At 39.6% G+C, this 18940-nt stretch overlaps 1 protein-coding gene across 9 annotated transcripts in view; it reads right to left on the bottom strand.

The window, feature by feature from the left end:
• The window catches only part of TMEM212 (transmembrane protein 212), a 53096-nt gene that overhangs the window by 24359 nt on the left and 9797 nt on the right, over positions 1 to 18940 (bottom strand). For all 9 annotated transcript variants that reach the window (XR_009262432.1, XR_009262433.1, XR_009262430.1 and 6 more), the window contains 2 exons: positions 12335 to 12612; positions 1561 to 1638 (listed from right to left, as the gene is read on the bottom strand). The gene's annotated coding sequence lies outside the window, so the exon portion shown is untranslated. The remainder of the gene's footprint in view (positions 1 to 1560; positions 1639 to 12334; positions 12613 to 18940) is intronic.

Below are 18940 nucleotides of genomic sequence, written 5' to 3'. Positions count from 1 at the left end.
TTAGAACACGGATTTTGGTATGAGACAGAGCTAGGATCCATTATCTGCCGGGTATGTGTCCTTGGGCAAGGGCAATTTACTTAACTTTCTGGGTCTTTCTTCATATGGGAATAAAATTAGTGTTTATCTCGCCGAGTGGTGATTAAAAAAAGTAAATGAGCCAATGCATGTAAAATTCTCAGCACCGAGCTCTGCATAGCAAAGAAGCTTAGTTATCTCCCTATTATTACGTTGGGCGGTCCATCTTTGGGGTTCTTTCAGCATGGGACAGAGGCACAGTCATTACTGTTGCTTTTATGCATCAACTTACAGACAGTAGATTTGACTCTTCCTGATCAATATGGTAAAACTCCTAAAGGATCCATGCATGAATGGTGAGGAGGGAAGCTTCTCTCTGATTCTCTGCCTTTTTCTTTCCGTGTTTTGGCCTTCTATAGCTATTCCACAGTGCGACCCAGGTTTTGAAGCAGTGGCTTTCTTGGATATACAGGATCCAGGAAATCAGCTCAGGCTTTCTGCAATAGCCGTTATTTCCCATCTTCTGTCAACATTGTGGGAGGATATTCTCTCTCTCTTTTGTTCCTAATGCCACTAGGTAAGTTCCACAAGGGCAGAGGCCTTCCAAGTCTTTTACAAGCCCTAGATGTGTAAGATGTTCCCAACACCTAGAATTGTGTCTGGCCCAGAATAGATACTTAATACACATCTGTTGAACAAATGAACTAATACTTTGGACCTTGTAGCTGTGCACTTGGGCCCTGAGCGTCTGCCCCAGCATAGAGGTAAGTGTGCCCACTATGCCACACATAGTGCTAACCACAGCGTGCTAGCCACTCTGTGCTAATCCTAGTGTTGCCCTTGCTACAGAGGGAAGGGGTCTGGACTGAGGAAAGACTTGTTTGTGTTAGTATCTGGTTTGGGCTGTTTTGACTTTTTCCTTTACTTTTTATCTCAAGGTTATAGCTACATGGTATGTCAATATACTGTGGGTCAGATCACTCTCCCCTGTTTGCGTGTTTGGAAAATAAAGACTGTTGAAATACTCATGTTAAACAGTACATAGATGGCAAACAAAGAGAATATTTTTTGTTTTAATCTGGGGGGGCTTTTTTTAGGGTTTGTAACACTGGCAGGCTAACCCTGATACTGCCAGTGTGACTTATAAACCTGAATTTATTCGTGATTAGAAGAATTGTTGCCCCTTAATGTGAAGAAGAAAAGGGACAGAGGTAGAACCAGGGTTTTTTCCCAGCCACACGTTTCCGCAGGAATCTACCCGCACCCGCTTCCTTAAAGCAAAGAGACTTGCAGAGAAGGCAGCTAATTGGAAAGGAGAGAGTGTAATTCTGCTTGTGACCAGGGCTTCCTCTCAGATGGGCCATGTCTTCTGTGTTCCTGGTGTCTGCAGCCAGCAAGGCTCACAGGGCGCCCCCCCCCCCCCCCCCCCGCCACCTCCTGTCCCCCTCCAGCGCCCCCTGCCTCCCATTTGGCACCACAGGAAGGGGGTGTGCAATCAATCCTCCTTGGAGGCTGCTTTGCAGACCCTACCTTCCCCCTTACCCAGGGGGATCCAGCGGTCTTTGCTCAGGAAAGAATGGCAGAGGTTGTGCCAAATTCCTCTTCAATCCAGCTTTGCCACTGGAAAAAAAAAAAAAAAAAAAAAAAAAAAAGAAAGAAAGAAATGTAACCTAAATCCCCCCGAAAGGGTGGGATAATGTCAGCAATGCTGAAGGAGAGAAGCTGATTTGGACACTCTCTACCTCTTTACATGTGAACCCTAGAAATAGCTCTGCATGCATCTTGTTCTGTTTTTTTTTTTTTTTTTTAAGTGGGTCTCAAAGTTACAGAAAGGGGACTGTTTTTGTCAAGGTAAAAGAAAACAGACCTCTAAACAAGAGATGAAATTAAAATGCTTTATTGTCCCAGCAGCTTCAGATGATTAGCTTCATTTGTTTACATATTGGAGAGGTAGCTCCGGTAGCAGAAAGAGCATGAACTTTGACATCAGAAAGACCCGGGTTTGATACTAAGGATTTCATCTAATATATACAAAAGGAATGGCAAAATTAGAAAATTAACACTCTGCTACCCCCCTTGTGCTTGGGATTCAAGCACAATGGAAAAGGATACTCTTACAGCGGAAAATATGGCGGTCACCACCTTAACCAAGTGATCAAACATTGTATCACCAATACCAGGAGAAATTGACATCAGTGCCTCCTGATATGATGCAATGGAAGTCTACACTGTCATCTGAATAGTGTTTTGGGCAAAAATGTTTGGCCTGAATCTAATCACAAAGAAACAATCAGACAAATTCGGGTTATGGGCACATTTACAAAGCAGTAGCCTGGACTCTTCAAAATTGTCCATGTCATGAAAGGTAATAAAATATTACTGAGACAATTGGAAAAATTTAAATATGCATTTAATAGTGGATAACAGTGTATCAATGCTGAGTATCTTGGGAGTATGAATGGCATGATACTTATATAAAAGAATGTCCCATTGGTGAAACTAGTTTAGTGTTTCTTATGCTTTTTTCAGCTTTTCTATGGGTACAGAAATTTTAAATTGAACAGTGAGGAAAAAAAAAAGCAAATTTATTAACTGCGTAAAATGAAAGGTCTAACTTTTATTCAGACATATGGCTACAACTGGCTCAATAATCCTTGACAGTATTGATGAATGCAGGTCACAGTATAAGGACTGTAAGGAAAAATCCACTGCCTGCCTTCAACACCAACATGGAGCCCGTCTTCTTAGAATAGGGACAGTGGAACAGGTATGTTAGCTTACACTGTGAAGATATATCGCTCATGCGGACCCAGTGATGAGTATCTTCTATATACTCTTTTGTCTTTCCAGCTATTCAAGTGTCTTAACAGCATAAAAACCTTCCTAATGATCATTCATTTGCTTCTGCTTTTTACTAACCATTTGACTTCAACTTTGAGTGAACCCTCTCTTCTCATAATGGCTTGGGGTTTAAGGAGAGCAAAGTTCAATTTTTATCATCCCTAACTGGGAATTGTCAAATTTAAAGCCTTCCAATCTGCAAGATGTTTGGACCCAAATGGAGATTTGTGCATCAACTTGTACTTACCTAATTTAGATTTTATCTGCCTTTTGTATATCTGACCCCCGAATGTGTTTTGAAATCATCTGGAATTTATCAGAATTTTCCCATGTTTTTGCAGAGCAAAACAACTTAAGTGTGTCGCGGCAAACTTGTGCAGCTCGCTGTCAGTTTGCTCTCCTGAGCCTTGCAGCTGCAAGGAAATGCTCTTATTGGCAGGCTTGACCTCGCCAGGCAGCCTCCCACAGGCTACTGTGGAGATGGTCTGTCCTTGGAAAGGCTGCTCCTATCTTGTTTAATCATGGAGACAGAGGAGCCACAGATAGAACTGAGATTGTGGCAGCGGCTGTGATTGATTGGTGCTTTGGCCACCAAGGAGCGGGGAAGAAACTAAGAAAACAGGAAGAGAGAAACAGTGGGGGTGTCTGGGGAAGAGAGGTGGAGAAAAGATGGAGAGGAAAGAAGGACAACAAGAGGGGAGTCAGAACATAGAAGAAAATATTCCCGAAGCCAAAAACAGCTTCTTGCGTCACTCACAGATCCAAAGCCTGGGTCTGGACAGAGTTGATTCCAGGACAGAGGACTGATGGAAACCACGGGCCATTCATGTACATTTTACAAAAGATATTTGTAGGGTGGACAAAAGGGAAATAAATAGAGAGAAAGGGCAAAGGAGCAGAATGAGAGAGAAGGAACTCTATGCAACCTGAAATGTTCTCAGATTATGCTTGTTTTTAAGTTGATTTCAGGGACAGACCTTGAAATCCTCTTAGACAGGAAATGTATACTCATTTAGTTCCTTCTCTTGGCATTTTTGAAAAAGGAAAGAACCAAATTGCTCTGTGAGAAACTAAACCCACGTTTGGATCCAATTATATCCATGCAATAAGCAAAAGAGAGGGAAGAACGGTGAGGATGGCTTCACTACCGTTGTCATTGTTTTTCCCATTTTACAGATGACAAAGCTGAGGTTCTGAGGTGTTAAATAACAAAGGTGACACAACCAATCAGCATTGAATCCTGGCTTTGAATCTGGGGATGCTTGACTCTGAAGCTGGTAATTTTTGTTCTTCACTACCAGGTCAGTTTACAGATGTACTACATCTTGTAAAACATATATGCATATGTGAAAATTGAACCATGAAGCATACCAAAGCTGCATACCAGGGTTGTACTCAAATCGAGAACATGATAGGAAGGGAGATGATGCTGCGTATCCACAGAGGAGACAGTTTTAGAACTGCTGATTCTACTCCCAGTTAGGGAGAGAGAGAGAGGGAGGGAGCGAGAGATTCTTCGTTATTTCATTTTATAAAATTAGAACAAAGGGGAAAACTAAAACCAAAGTTTCATTTCTATGTACTGAAGTAGAAATCCGAATTTCTATCTAGAGCATTGCTGTGCCTTGTTTTCCATCTTTCAGTGCTTCACGCAGGGGCTCTTGCCCTTAGTGCGGAGATGATGGCTGTTGCACGCATTGTTCCCGAATGGCTGGCCAAGGGTGGAGGCTAAAACCAATGAATAAGATGGGAGAGCAGCATAATGCAGTAGGGAAAGACCACGGCTGTGTGACCTTGAGTAAATCAAAACCTCTCACAATCTTGATGTTCTTCTCGGCAACATGTGGAGGTTAGACTAGATAATTTTTAAGATTCCTTCCATATCTAAGATGCCGTGACTTGAAAGAAATCCCAAGGGAGCTAAACTGCCTGCGTGGCCCAAATGCTTGTCTCTAAGAAGCCTTTATCAGTAAAAATGCTATCTCCTTGAGGGCTGGGAACCACCAGCTAGATCCACTTCTGTCTGGTATAAGCGAAGGGAACAAACCAAGCACTGCACACTGTCTATTGGCCAATTGGATTTTTGCTGGAGAGATTTCACCTAGAGTTCCTCTACGGAGGCCTCACTTTGCCCTCCTGGCACACCAATAGACAGCCCTGAGCCAGCATCCGCCAGCTGGATAATTAACAGCCTTTGAGTAACAAATTGGTGATCTCAGCCCAGCCCTGGTGACTGTCATAAAATAATTAAAACTTGTCAACTAACACAGCAGAGGCCAAGAAGGGAAAGGATTGAAGGAACGTAAAGCCAAATCACTCTTCTTTTCCAGCTCCTTGAAAAGGGATGAAAAGCCGGGAGGCAACTGGTACCATTAGGAGCCATGGAGTACCTCGTGTAGATAAATAGATTGATGAGAATTAAGTGAGGCTCTGGACATGCAGAGAACTCAAAGATAAATCCCCACCCACTAGCTGAGAGTGGCTAGGTAGGGTTAACCTCTCTAAACCAGCTTCTGATTGGCCAGGAAACAGAGTCCTTACTCTACTCTCCAAGCAATGGTTAAAATATCAGGAACCTCACTTTTTCTGTATGCTCATAATACAAGAAAGCAAGGTGAGCTAAGATGGTACAAACACTTGATTCATTCCCACAATTCATCCAGGTCTCTGCTCAAAAAGCCCCTCATCACAGACCTTTCTCATCAATCTCTTCCCCCATCCCTCTATTGAGCTTAATTTTTATCATCTGACTTTATTCTTCATAGCTCTTGCCTTATTTGTTAGCTGTGTGTCTTCTCGACTAAAATGAAAGCTCCATGAAGGCAAAGACTTTGTTTTGTTCCCTGTTACATTCCAGAGCCAAGAATAATACCTGGCCCATAGTAGATGCTTAGGAAGTACTGATGAATGAATGAACGAATGAATGAATGAATGAAACTGCTTTTATCTAGACCATTTTGCTGAGAAAGCTGGCTCCTCAGCGCTTCACTTAGAAACATTTAATATCTTGGTACCTTAAATCTCTCCATTCCCTCTCCATGAAAATCCACATAGAAACACGAAGAAAATCTTCCAGGTTGACTCTCTGAGCGGTGAGACCGCACTGCAGATACATGTGCATTGTATGTGAATATATAGGAGAGGTGTGCCCATCCTGGGATTATTTTAACCTTGCTCTACCAGCATGTGACAAACATCCACATGACTCTGTGTTAAATAGAGGAAGAAACAAGGCCACAGACGAACCGCGTGAGTCTAGCAAGAACTTCCGCCTCTGGGAGAAAGCTCGAATGTGCCTTTTAATCCACGGTGATGCCAACTTTTAAAGCGGCTCATATTCACAGGGATCTATCTAATTGAATGATCTTTATGCATCTCTGTCTATTCAAGGGTTTCATCTACTTCTTTATCTGGCTGCTTTTCATAGATAACAAGTGTCTTCTCCTACTCTATAGAAAAATGAAATAGTGCAGATATGAAAATTTGTACTCATGAGAAGTGGATTATACAAACTTATGCTTGTAGCATATTTCCATTCAGATGATATTGTGATCTTTTCTGAGATAGGACAACTGGTAAACTAAGTGCATCCTTTTGACATAAGGAGTTGGGTAGCATAGTATAAACACCTTCTTTTACCAGATGATGCTATCATTTGTGTACACAAAGGCCCACACTTTCCTTTCTCTTTTCAACAATGCAGATACCCTGCCCTGGTTTTTATTTATTTATATATTTATTTTAAAGAGGAGAAAAAGGCATTTCTAGATACTTCCCCATCTCATTGTCCCAGTACATAAGCCTTTCTATTTCTTCCTCATGATCCACACAAAGCTAATTGACATTAAAGATAAAAGCTTGGCCTAAGCAAGCCTCCTTTACCCAACTGACAAGTTCACTAAAAAACATGTGGGGCAATAAGAATGAAAAGTACATAGTAATGACCCAACTAGAGAATTGCAGAATGGAATGGGACCTGAGAGATCAGCCAGTCCATGCCTGTCATTTCACAGACTAATTCCATGGTCAAAATACCAATACAGAAAGCTGTCTAACTGCAACCTTAACGTAATTTAATAAGCCAGTTGTGACCACTGATCTTTCTGCTATATCTACATTTAGCACTAGGTGTTGCTCTACCGCTAGTTAAAGTCAGATTTCTTTGATACGCAGCAGGAGCTGAGCCTCCTAATTTGAGTTCTGTTCTGCAAAGGCTGAGTTTTTAAGACGATACCCTGCTGGTATTTGCTATGTTTCATTGAACCGGCTTCATTTAAACGGTGCAGCTTTGGCATACTGCATCTACCGAAACAGCCACTCTGCAAAGGAGTGATCAATACATGCCAGGGAAAGGCTACTCCAAAGTCAAATTTTTCAAATTGTCCTAATTCAAATATTTACTTAAACTCTGTTTTTATATTATGTGCAATGCAAGGGGAATGACATTGTTGCTGTGTGTTTCCTGGAACTGACTGTCTGCTACAAGGCCACAGATAAAGTTTGTTTATAGAAAAACAAAATATGAAAAAAAAAGTTTAGCACTCTTCTATTTGGGGTTTAATACTCCCACACATACCAAGGGGGAGGAAGGACAACTCTCTAGAACCTTTCTTTCCCCAGGGCAACAGAGGACAGAATAGCTTTAACCCCCTCTAGTGACAGATGCATCATTACTTATATTAGTTCAGTTCTTCAATTTGAATGGCAATACCGTAGGGAGAAACAGGTCCTGCTTTAAGAATCTCATAGTTTTTGGGGAGCCTGGGTAGCTCAGTCAGTTGAGTGTCCGACTTCAGCTCAGGTCATGATCTCATGGTCCATGAGTTTGAGCCCCGTGTTGGGCTCTGTACTGACAGCTCAGAGCCTGGAGCCTGCTTCCAATTCTGTGTCTTCCTCTGTCTCTGGCCCTCCCCCACTCACACTCTGTCTATCTTTGTCTCAAAATAAACATTAAAAAAAAAAAAGAATTTCATAGTTTTTCCTAAATTTTCAACTCACCTTTAAGTTTTAAAGGGAATACAATTCAACTATTAAGTATGAATCTTTGACATCATTACTCAGTTGTTTCAACTTGGATAAATTTGATATAAGCTCAGCATAAACGTTCAAGTTCCACAGGTCACACGTTATAATTATCTGATACTGAGTTTAAAATCGTCTGGATATGTGGAACAGAGCAATGTCTCGTATATTGTTGCTAAACTTTTTTTTTTTCAGTTTTGGTTATTTGCCAAATATTATTTGTGTTACCAATAATCAGGCAATGATGCTAATAATAGTCCTAGATTTTTATTTTTATTTTTTTAATTTTTATTTATTTATTTTAAATATAATTTATTGTCAAATTGGTTTCCATACAACACCCAGTGCTCATCCCAACAAGTGCCGTCCTCCATGCCCAACAGTCCTAGATTTTCCTAGCAGAGAGGAAAGTGGAAGAAGGAAGCCAGAGTAGAAGCATCCTAATCCCATTACCAGGCTTAGCATAGCGGGAGAGAAGTAGTTAACACAAAGTTAGCTGCTAGGATCCATAATATAAACTCTTTGGTCTAGTCCTAAAGAGAGAGTTCCTTCCAATTTTTATAGTTCAGGCCTCAGGCTGAAAAAACTAAGGGCTTGGCTGAAGTTTGACTTTCTTATAAAATGTTCTTTTCAGCTTTCTCCCCAGCACAAATCAGCCTTTCTTTTCTGAAGATTCTATTTCCTTTACATCCTTTGAGGATAAAACTATGCTTTGTGGTTTTTAGACCATATTCACTTAGGATATTTAAAAACAGAGTGAATTCTACTGTTTCTTCCAATTCTCTCTTCACAGAGGTTCGCCTTTCCTCACTCCTTATAGCATCGATGATCGCCTAGAGTGGTATCCATTGCTATTTTTGCACTTCATCTGTTACGCTCCATATGAAAGATGGGCAGCTTTTCAAGAGAGATAGGTCAGACTCCTGATCCACGTTCTTGTAAACTTGGGGTAAGAGGTGTTTATGTGTTAGGAAAATCATCTATTTCCTATGAAAGAGAGGGACAGAAGAATTTTTGAAAGCGTCCATTTTGTAAATCATGTTTAGTGAGTGGCAGGAAGGAGAGGCACAATGTGGTAGACTCTGGGGAAGTTTCTGCCATCTTTAGTCAGACCCACTTCTGTATGGACCTCATATAGGTAAGTCCTCTGGTGTGTGTGTATGAGATAAGAAACAGTAAGACCTACGGAAATAGACTTATCATTTACTCGCACAGACATGCATACACAAAACACAAAACGCTTACCCTTTGTTTTTCTTTTCTTTTTTTGAGTTTTAAAATTTTATTTATTTTTGGGGGGGAGCAGAGAGAGAGGGATAGAGAGAATCCCAAGCAGGCTGTGCTGTTGGCCAGAGCCCGATGTGGGGTTTGAACTCACGAATCACGAAATCAAGACCTGAGCTGAAATCAAGATTTGCATGCTTAACCAACTGAGCCACCCAGGTGTCCTTGTTTTTCTTAATGCTAAACTGACCAAAGTATTTTTTTAAAAAATGCCATTGTATGAGTTCTTCTAATGTCATCTACTACTCTCTTCCATCCTTTTTTTTTTTTTTTTTAAATTTTTGTTAATGTTTATTTATTTTTGAGACAGAAAGAGACAAAGCACAAGCTGGGGAGGAGCAGAGAGAGAGGGAGACACAGAATCTGAAGCAGGATCAGAGCCTGATGTGAGGCTCGAACTCATGTGCTGGGAGATCATGACCTGAGCCAAAGTCAGATGCTTAACCTACGGAGCCACCCAGACGCCCCTTCTATCCTTTTTATTCTCTAGACAGGTTACATCTGTACAATTCCAAAAAGGTGAATATAACTCCTGCTTTTGCTTAAAAAAATTGTTTCCAGCCTCGCTTAACAGCCTTTATTTTAAGTTCGTTCCAAGAGTGAGACAAAAATCTCTCTACCAAAAGGAAAATAAAAGCCAAATTCCTATGCTTTTGCCTCATTTCATGTTTTATTATTCTATGTTCCCTAATAATACATTCTGTAAATATTGAAATGGGCACGTGTTCTGTGGACAGGAAGCAAGGCTATGCAGTTAACACAAGTCGTCATCTCCAGACGACGTCCATTTTAGGCCACGTGCAATTTATATATTTTTTTCTCCTCTCTTGATATAGAAAAAAAAAGAGAAAAAAACCCCCGAAAAACATTATAGAACCCAACTATATGCATTTTGAGGTCAATGAGTTTGATGCTCCCAGCGACGTCAGAGCTGGCCCGAACTGAAGCCTGGAGATGTGCTTGCTGAGGTCCACAAATGAGAAAATGTAGTGATGAGGGGAGACCATATTATTGCAAGGTGCTATACTTAAAAGCTTATGAAAGTATAGAAGTATTATTGATGTCTAGAAATGTTTGTGTACAACCAGCTAAGCCCACACACACTGTGAAGAAGTCATTGTATGTGTTTATAATAATAGCAATAAAAAAATCTCCCCAAATCTGCTTACCTTTTCCTTGTTAATTCTGAGTTAAAGACAGTCATTATAAGAAAGACGTTTCAAAGTGCATTTATACCTTTGTCGAGTGGAAGAAGTATTTACAACATAGGTTTAATTGTGTTTTCAAAAGTATAATAATTCCAGTCAGGCAAAATTTGTGTTCTATTTCCTTAGAGGAGATTTGCAACTTTTTTTGGGTGCACTTTCAACAAAAAATTTTTTAATGTTTATTTGTTTTTGAGAGACAGAGAGAGACAGAGCATGAGCAGGGAGGGGCAGAGAGAGAGGGAGACACAGAATCCAAAGCAGGCTCCAGGCTCTGAGCTGTCAGCACAGAGCCCCACGCCAGGCTCGAACTCATGGACCATGAGATCATGACCTGAACCGAAGTCGGACACTTAATCAACTGAGCCATCCAGGTGCCCCTGGGGTGCACCTTTAAGGGTGCAAAAATTTTCCTTTTAAATACTGGCTTTAGAGTAACTTTGGAATGAGCAATCCATAGGTTCTCCCTAACCTAAAGGAGGTGTTTGTAAACAGAGGACCTACCTCTATAGCACAAGTGAGTTATCTTTTATCAGCATTTTCTCATCATGAATGATAAGGGAATATGCTCTTTGATGTACATCAGTTTTCCCTTCAGATTTTTTTCCAAAATATTTCAAAACACTCTGATTCCCTAGGCCATACCATTTTCCTCTGACCTTACTCCCTCCTGCAGAATTCAGCCGGAGAATGGTCTCCTGTCTCCCTCTGGGAGTCTGCTACTCCTGCCACACAGGATCCCACACTCATTTCCTCCAGCTGCCTCTAGGTGGCCCTGGGCCCTGGGCCTTCACCCAGCAGCTGATGTGATGCTCCGCTGCATGTCCTTGGCAGATAGTGGGAGTATGGTCTAGTACATTATCTTTGGACGAGGACTCTGGCCTTGACTCTCCTTCCTCGGGAGTTGTCTTCCTCAGGGGACTCCTCAGTCTCACACAAATACAGCTGGCCCTGGAACCTCCCTAGGCTTGTCTGAATTTGCAACAGTTTAGGCCGGTCTGGGGGCCCTCTGTTACATAAAGATTGGGCTCTCACTCCCAGTCATCAACTGTTTTGTGTTTAGTACTGTCTGACTCTATAGAAAGATAGGCAGGAAGGAGAGTGGGAAGAAAGGAAGAAGAAAAGAAGGAAAAGAAGAAAGAAGGGAAAGAAGAAAGAAAGAGAAAGAAAGACAAGAGAAAGAAAAGCAAAAAAGAAAGACAAGAAAGACAAAACAAAGAAAGACAAAAGAAAGACAAAAGTAAGGAAGAAAAGAACAGAAAGAAAAGAAAGAAATTTAAAAGGATGAAAGAAAAGGACTAGAAATAAAAATCCTAAGAGGTACACATTTCCTTCCTGTAAAAAAGGTTATTACCTACTTGGTTATAAGTATTCATAGCTAAATACACTGCAGATTTTATAATAAGATGACTAAATTAGAGCACATATCTAAATGCCAACTTAAAGACTTTTGGGAAACGGTCAATCAATACCAGTGAGGTTAACCAGAATCTCCTTTTATAGGAGATGTCATCATAAAGAATACTTTCTCTACCTAGGACCAAATCCAGATTCATGGTTTTAGCAAATGAGAGTAGAAAACATCTTTTATCCATCAATCTCAAATTCAACCGGGAGCTGGGCTTTAGAAACAAGCTTAGCTTTAACAATTTTTGAAAGTCCTTGTGCAATATTTTGCACAAATACACTCAATGGGGAGGAAGTTACAAGTTCGGGAAATTGCAGAAAGGTATCTGTTCTTTAGCTGATCTAAGTATTGGGTCCAAACAAGTGCGTGGACTCCAAGAATACCAGCAGCCATAGTATTGGCCCACTGGCACTGGAAAATAGCTCCCAAATTCTCTGGGATGAGGGCCATCTCTCCTTTCCCCACTCCCCCACTCAATGCAATTGGGCCAGTAGGGCACAGATATGCAAGTGATGAAGGTTGCCATCTAATCAGAGAATGGAGGAACAGTCCTCACCTTGTTCCAGGTGTGGCGTCTTCATTAAGGATGCCTAACGTCATGGCAGCTTTGGGCTAGGGAACCGGTGTTTGCAGATCTTCCCGAGCCTGCAGGCAGCTCAAGTTGTTGGTCTTGCACCTACTCTCTCTCGGGTTGCCTCCCATCCCAGGCGTGGAGAGCTGGTTTGCTGAACTGGACACATATTACTGCTTGGTATCTCAGTGATATAACCCACGCTGCTGTTCCTTTGAAGTTATTGTGAATCGTGCTTCTGATATCTTTCCCTCAGTTTCCAGCTGCAAATTTAATAAACACAAATTTGTTTTTTTCATGTAAGTTATTAGATGAAGCTATGTGGGGCCTTGTGGCAATTCGCTAAAGGCATTACTCTAGGTTGAGAGTCACACATTATGATAAACACTTTTTGGAGATTATTTAATCAATTTTGGTTCCACATAATAAAATAATCAGAAATACCATGTATATGTATTCTCCTGATTTATCCACTTAGTAGCTCTATCCAAATATTATATCAGGTTTATTTATGATAACTAATTCCTGGGGAACTCCTGCTGACTCATTGTGATTCTTCGTTATCTGAGAAAAATAATAATATTCATGAGTAGTTTTCTGTTTATAAAAGTAATAAGTGGCTCTTTGTAAACAGGTTTTTAACATAAATGCATTAAAGAGAAAACAAAAGCCACTCAAAATCTCACTACTTAGCACTGTAAACAATTTGGTTAACTGCCTCTCTATCTCCACTCTCATCTCTTGTCCTCTCCCATGAACGCATTTGATTCAGTCCCTTCCACCATTCACTCTGTTATCTTCCCTTCCCCCCAGCTCAAAGAATTGGACAATAGTCACCTGGCACTTTGAGGGGATATGGGTACAACAAAACCAGAAAAAAAGGGTAAGAGAATTTTGATCCTTAATGTCAAAAGCTGCAGGACTAGCTGCAAAATAGAAATGTTCACATGCATACTTGCAGATTGAATATATATATATATATATATATATATATATATATATATTTTTTTTTTTTTTTTTTTGAGAGAGAGAGAGAGAAAGCATGCATGTGAGTGGGGAGGGGCAGAGAAAGAGGGGGAGAGAATCTTGAGAAAGTTCCATGCCCAGCATGGGGCCCAACACAAGGCTGGACCTCATGACAGTGAGATCATGACCCAAGCCAAAATCGGGAGTCGGACACTTAACCGACTGAGCTACCCAGGCTCTCCTAAGAGTGAGTATTAGTGAACAGGTCAGAGGAATTCAAGGAAGGCTGAGGTGTAGACTTGGAGATATCACAGTCATGCAAGCCCTAGATCAAGAGAACACAGCCTCAGCCTGGCATCTGCACAAGGGAGCCATATGGGTGTCAAGTCAGTGCCCAGGTGTTCCTGCTGATGTCCAGTGGAAACCACCAGTCGTAGTGACCAGCCAACTGTCTTGACACAGTGCCCTCTTCAATGGCTCCAAATAATATCGGAGGAACAGATAACTTGATTAGCTTAAAGCCCTACCTGTATTAAATGACACCCAAGTAAAACCATTGTCATCTGCCCTCCAACATGTATGTCTAATTTGACATATGAACCAGAAGCCCAGCTTAAGATGGCTGTTGCCAGAACATCCCCCACTCTGAAGATAGTCTTTCTTCTTTCACCCATCAGAAGAAACTTCCATGCCACTCTCTCCCTGCTTTTTCCTCATTCTTCTTCCCTAGCATTTCCATTCATCAGCTGGTGAAGGTCAGTCTCTTTATCTGCACCTAAGCCCTGTCTACCTCTCCGGGTAGCATAAGGCTGTCCCTCTCTACCCTTGCACTGTACCTATTTTCTGGTCTCCGTTGTAATACTAATCTCTACTGCAGTACAGTAACTTTTTTTTTTAAGTTTATTTATTTATTTTGAGAGAGAGGCAGAAAGTGTAAGCAGGGGAGGGACAGAGAGAGAGACAGGGAGAGAGAGAATCCCAAGCCTGCTCTGGGATGTCAGCACGGAGCCCGACACAGGGCTGGATCTCAAGAACTGTGAGATCATGACCTGAGCCGAAACCAAGAGTCGGACGTTTAACTGCCTGAGCCACCCAGGTGCCCCAACACTGTATCTTTTCATGATCTAATCTGGGCCCTCCACTAGAATGTAAGCTATAGGTTAGGGATTCTATTTTCTTATTGTCTCTCCAAACTATGCTTGGTGTTTAGCATAGGTTAGGTGTTCAACAAATTATGGCTGAACAATTAGTTCATTTTATCTAGAGTCACATTTTTTTGTTGTTGAACACTGGAAACCAGTTTTCGTTTTTCAGTCTCCTGGTGATTCTCATATTCTTCCTGACTCTTCATTACCAAGCACAGACTCTGCAATTGCAACTACAATGTTTTTAGTGGCTGGAATGTCAAACACCTAGGTTTAGAAACTGGAAATTAGATGAGCTAAGAGTTCTCTAGGAAGAGAAATATTCTTTAAGAAATAGTCTTTTAAATTTTTTTTTTAATGTTTATTTTTGAAAGAGAGAGAGAGAGAGAGAGAGAGAGAGACAGAGTGCAAGCCAGGGAGGGGCAGAGAAAGAGGGAGACAGAATCTGAAGCAAGCTCCAGGCTCTGAGCTGTCAGCACAGGGCCTGATGCAGGTCTCCAACCCACAAACTGTGAGATCATGTGAGCTGAAGTTGGACACTTAACTGACTGAGCCATCCAGACGCCCTGGAAATAGTCTTTTAAATTTGAACTTAGTATTTATCATGAGTCCCCTTATTCAGGGCTTGACACTTAAAAAAATATTAGTATTTATTTTTGAGAGAGAGAGAGAGAGTAGAGGAGAGGCAGAGAGAGAGGGAGACACAGAATCTGAAGCAGGCTCCAGGCTCTGAGCTGTCAGGACAGAGCCCAATGGGGGGCTCAAACACAGAGACTGTGAGATCATGACCTGAGCCAAAGTTGAACGATTAACCTACTAAGCCACCCAGGCACCCCAGGGCTTGATACTTTCTAATAAAATTCTTACTTTTTTGAATTTTGGGTCCCTCTTTCCATCTATTCTATCTATACTTTGGAGGGCCAAGAAACTTCAAGAACATTCCTTGAATAGTCTCTTGCTATGTAATCACGTCAAAAATTTCTTTAGATGTTTTTTGAAATCTGCTTTTCTAATGTTTAGAGTTTGTGTGTGAGCATACTCAGGGTTCCCAATTTTTGGCGTGTTGTAAATGCTAAGAAAAAAAATAGACACTTTCTGATCTTAAATCGACAACCCAACTTTACAACTTAGGGAACTAGAAAAAGAAGAACAAACTAAACCCGAAGCTAGCAGAAGGAAGGAAATACTAAATTTTAGAGCAGAGATAAGTGAAATACAGACTGAAAAAACAAGGAGAAACTCAATGAAAACAAGTTTGGTTCTTTGAAAAGATCAACAAAATTGACAGCCTTTAGCTAGATGGACTAAGGGGAAAAAAAGCAAAAATCACAATTACTAATATCAGAGATGAAAGTGGGGACATTACAATTGATTCTGCATTAATAGAATTATAAGAGAGTACTATGAACAATGTACATCAAAAATTGGATAACCTAGATAAAGTGAACAAATTACTAGAAACACAAAACCTACCAAAATGCAAAATGTGATATAATATAATACATATTACATATGGTGGAATACTAGTCAGTCTTAAAAAGGAAGGAAGTTCTTGCTACAATATGCACGAAACTTTAGGACATTACCTTACGTAAAATAAGCCAGACCCCAAAAGCCAGTGCTCTACTAATTTTGGGTTTTGTTCTTTTTCTAATTAATTTGGGTGCAAGAGTAGATTGTTTATTTGAGATTTTTCCTGTTTCTTGAAGTAGGCCAGGATTCCTGTAAACTTCCCGCTTAGAACTGCTTTTTTTGTGTGTCCCAAAGATTTTGGAATTTTGTGTTTCCATTTTAATTTGTCTCAAGGTATTTTTAAAATTTTATCTTTGATTTCTTCATTGGCCCATTGGTTGTTTAGTAGAATGTTGTTTAGACTCTATGTGTTTATTTTTCTCCAGTTTTTTTTCTTTTAATTGATTTCTAGTTTCATACCATTGTGGTTGGAAAAGATACTTAATATAATTTCACTCTTCTTATATTTATTGAGACTCTTTTGTAGCCTAACATGTTCTGGAGAACATTCCAGGTGTACTTGAAAAGAATGTATATTCTGCTGTTTTGGGATGGAATGTTCTTTATATACCTGTTAAGTTCATCTGATCTAATGTATTGTTCAAAGCTGCTGTTTCCTTATTAATTTTCCATCTGGATGATCTCTCCATTGATGTAAGTGGAGTGTTAAAGTCCCCTACTATTATTATATTACTGTCAGCTTCTCCTTTTATGTCTATTAATAATTGCTTTATGTATTTAGATTTTCCTAATGTTGGGTGCATAGATATTTATAATCGTTATATCCTCTTGCTGGATTGATCCCTTTATCATTATGCAATGCCCTTCTTTGTCTCTTGCTAGTTTGTTTGATTTTATTTTAAAACAAAACTTAAAATTTTTTTTAGATGTCACCATGAGCCTAACATGGGGCTCAAACCTACAAAATGCAAGATCATGACCTGAGCTGAAATCAAGAGTCGGTTGCTTAACCAACTGAGCCACCTGGGCATTCCTGCTAGTTTGTTTTGAGGTTTATTTTGTCTGATATAAATATTGCTACCCCAGCTTCTTTGTTAGTTTGTTTCTATTGTGTGAAATCTTTTCCCATCTGTTCACTTTCAGTCTGTGTGTGTCTTTAGGTATGAAGATAGTCTCTTGTAGGCAGCATACAGATGGGTCTTGTTTTTCTATCCATTCAGTCACCTTATATCTTTCATATAGAGCCTATGATGGGGAGCATTTAGTCCATTTACATCTGAAGTAATTATTGATATGTATGTGCTTGTTACCATTTTGTTAATTGTTCCCGGTTATTTTTGTACTTTTTCCCCACTTCTTCTCTTGCTTTCTTCACTTGTGATTTGATGACTTTCTTTGATGATATTCCCTGATTCTTTTCTATTTTTTGTTTATCTACTAATAGGTTTTTAGTTTGTGGTTACCATGAGGTTCATATATAACACCCTATAGATAGCAGTCTATTTTAGGTTTTAAGTCACTTAAGTTCAAACAGATTTTAAAAGCACTACATTTTTACTCCCTCACTGCAATTTATGGACTTGATGTCATATTTTACATCTTTTTATTTTATGTATTCCTTAACTAATTTTATAGAGATATATCTATTTTACCACTTTTGTCCTTTAACTTTCATATAAGCTTTGGTTGTAAGTGATGAACTACTAACTTAATTACATGTTTGCTTTTACCAATGAAATTTTTTCTTTCATAAGTTTCTTATTTCTACTTATGGCTTTTTCTTTTCCACTTAAAGAAGTCTCCTTAATATTTTGTGTAAGGCTGGTTTAGTGGTGATAAATTCCTCTAACTTTTCTGTGTCTGGGAAACTCTCTCTCCTCCAATTCTGAATAATAACATTGCCAGGAAGAGTATTCTTGATGGTAAGTTTTTTCCTTTCAGCCCTTTGAATATGTCATACCTCTCCCTTCTAGCCTGCAGAGTTTCTGCTGAAAAATTAGCTGACAGCCTTATGGGTGTTCCCTTGTACGTAACTAGTTGCTTCATTTTTTTTAACTTCTTTGAACAGATTTCAAGTTATTCATTGTTGTCTTCAATATTTATGTGCAACATTTTGGTGATACATATGTAATTTGTGTAAAATTTAAAATTTACATTGCTTACTATCCATATGCTGTATTTGGTGTATGGCTAGCTGAATTATATAAAAACAAAACTCTAAGAAAAAACAGAAATTAGTATATTTCTCATTTTTAACTATGGAATCTAAGTTACATTTTAACATTTATTGCAAAAATTAATCTCTGTTAAGTGCTAGCCTAACAGACTTCTTAAAGTTTTGTAAACAAAATTATGAGAAGAGATTTCTTGGTGTGTATATATTCTATATTAATCACCCTATTTTCATAAGGTTGAAGCCTATAGAAATTACTTTATAGTGATTAACTGAAAAAATAGGATTAATATAAGGAATACTCTGCTTATAATTTATTTATTACCTATAAATCAGAATTTCTGAGAGCAAACATTAAACTATACAACCCAAGAAAAATAACTGGACTTACAATTTTCTGAAGAGTAGGAAGAAAATATTATTTATTTATTTATAAATAAAGTTGTTTTTAAAAAAATTTAAATGTTTTATTATTTACTTTTGAGAGAGAGAGAGAGAGAGAGAGAGAGAGAGAGAGCCAGCCGGGGAGGGGCAGAGAGAGAGAGGGAGACACAGAATCTGAAGCAGGCTGCAGGCTCTGATCTGTCATCACAGAGCCCGATATGGGGCTGGAACTCACGAATAATGAGATCATGACCTGAGCTGAAGTTGGACACTTTATCGACTGAGCCACCCAGGCGCCCAAGAAGAAAACTGTTCTAATAAAATATTTTGGTAAATGCAGGTATCCTCCCTCCAGTTTCTATTGAAGTAAAAATAATTACAATAATGTGAAGAAAACAATATGGCAACCAAGCATTAGCAAATAATTATGGAAGATGCATAAATCAAGTT

The sequence above is a fragment of the Neofelis nebulosa genome, chromosome 5 (assembly GCF_028018385.1).
Source record: "Neofelis nebulosa isolate mNeoNeb1 chromosome 5, mNeoNeb1.pri, whole genome shotgun sequence".
NCBI classification, from domain to species: Eukaryota; Metazoa; Chordata; class Mammalia; order Carnivora; family Felidae; genus Neofelis; species Neofelis nebulosa.
This window is presented reverse-complemented; position numbering and strand designations above follow the sequence as displayed.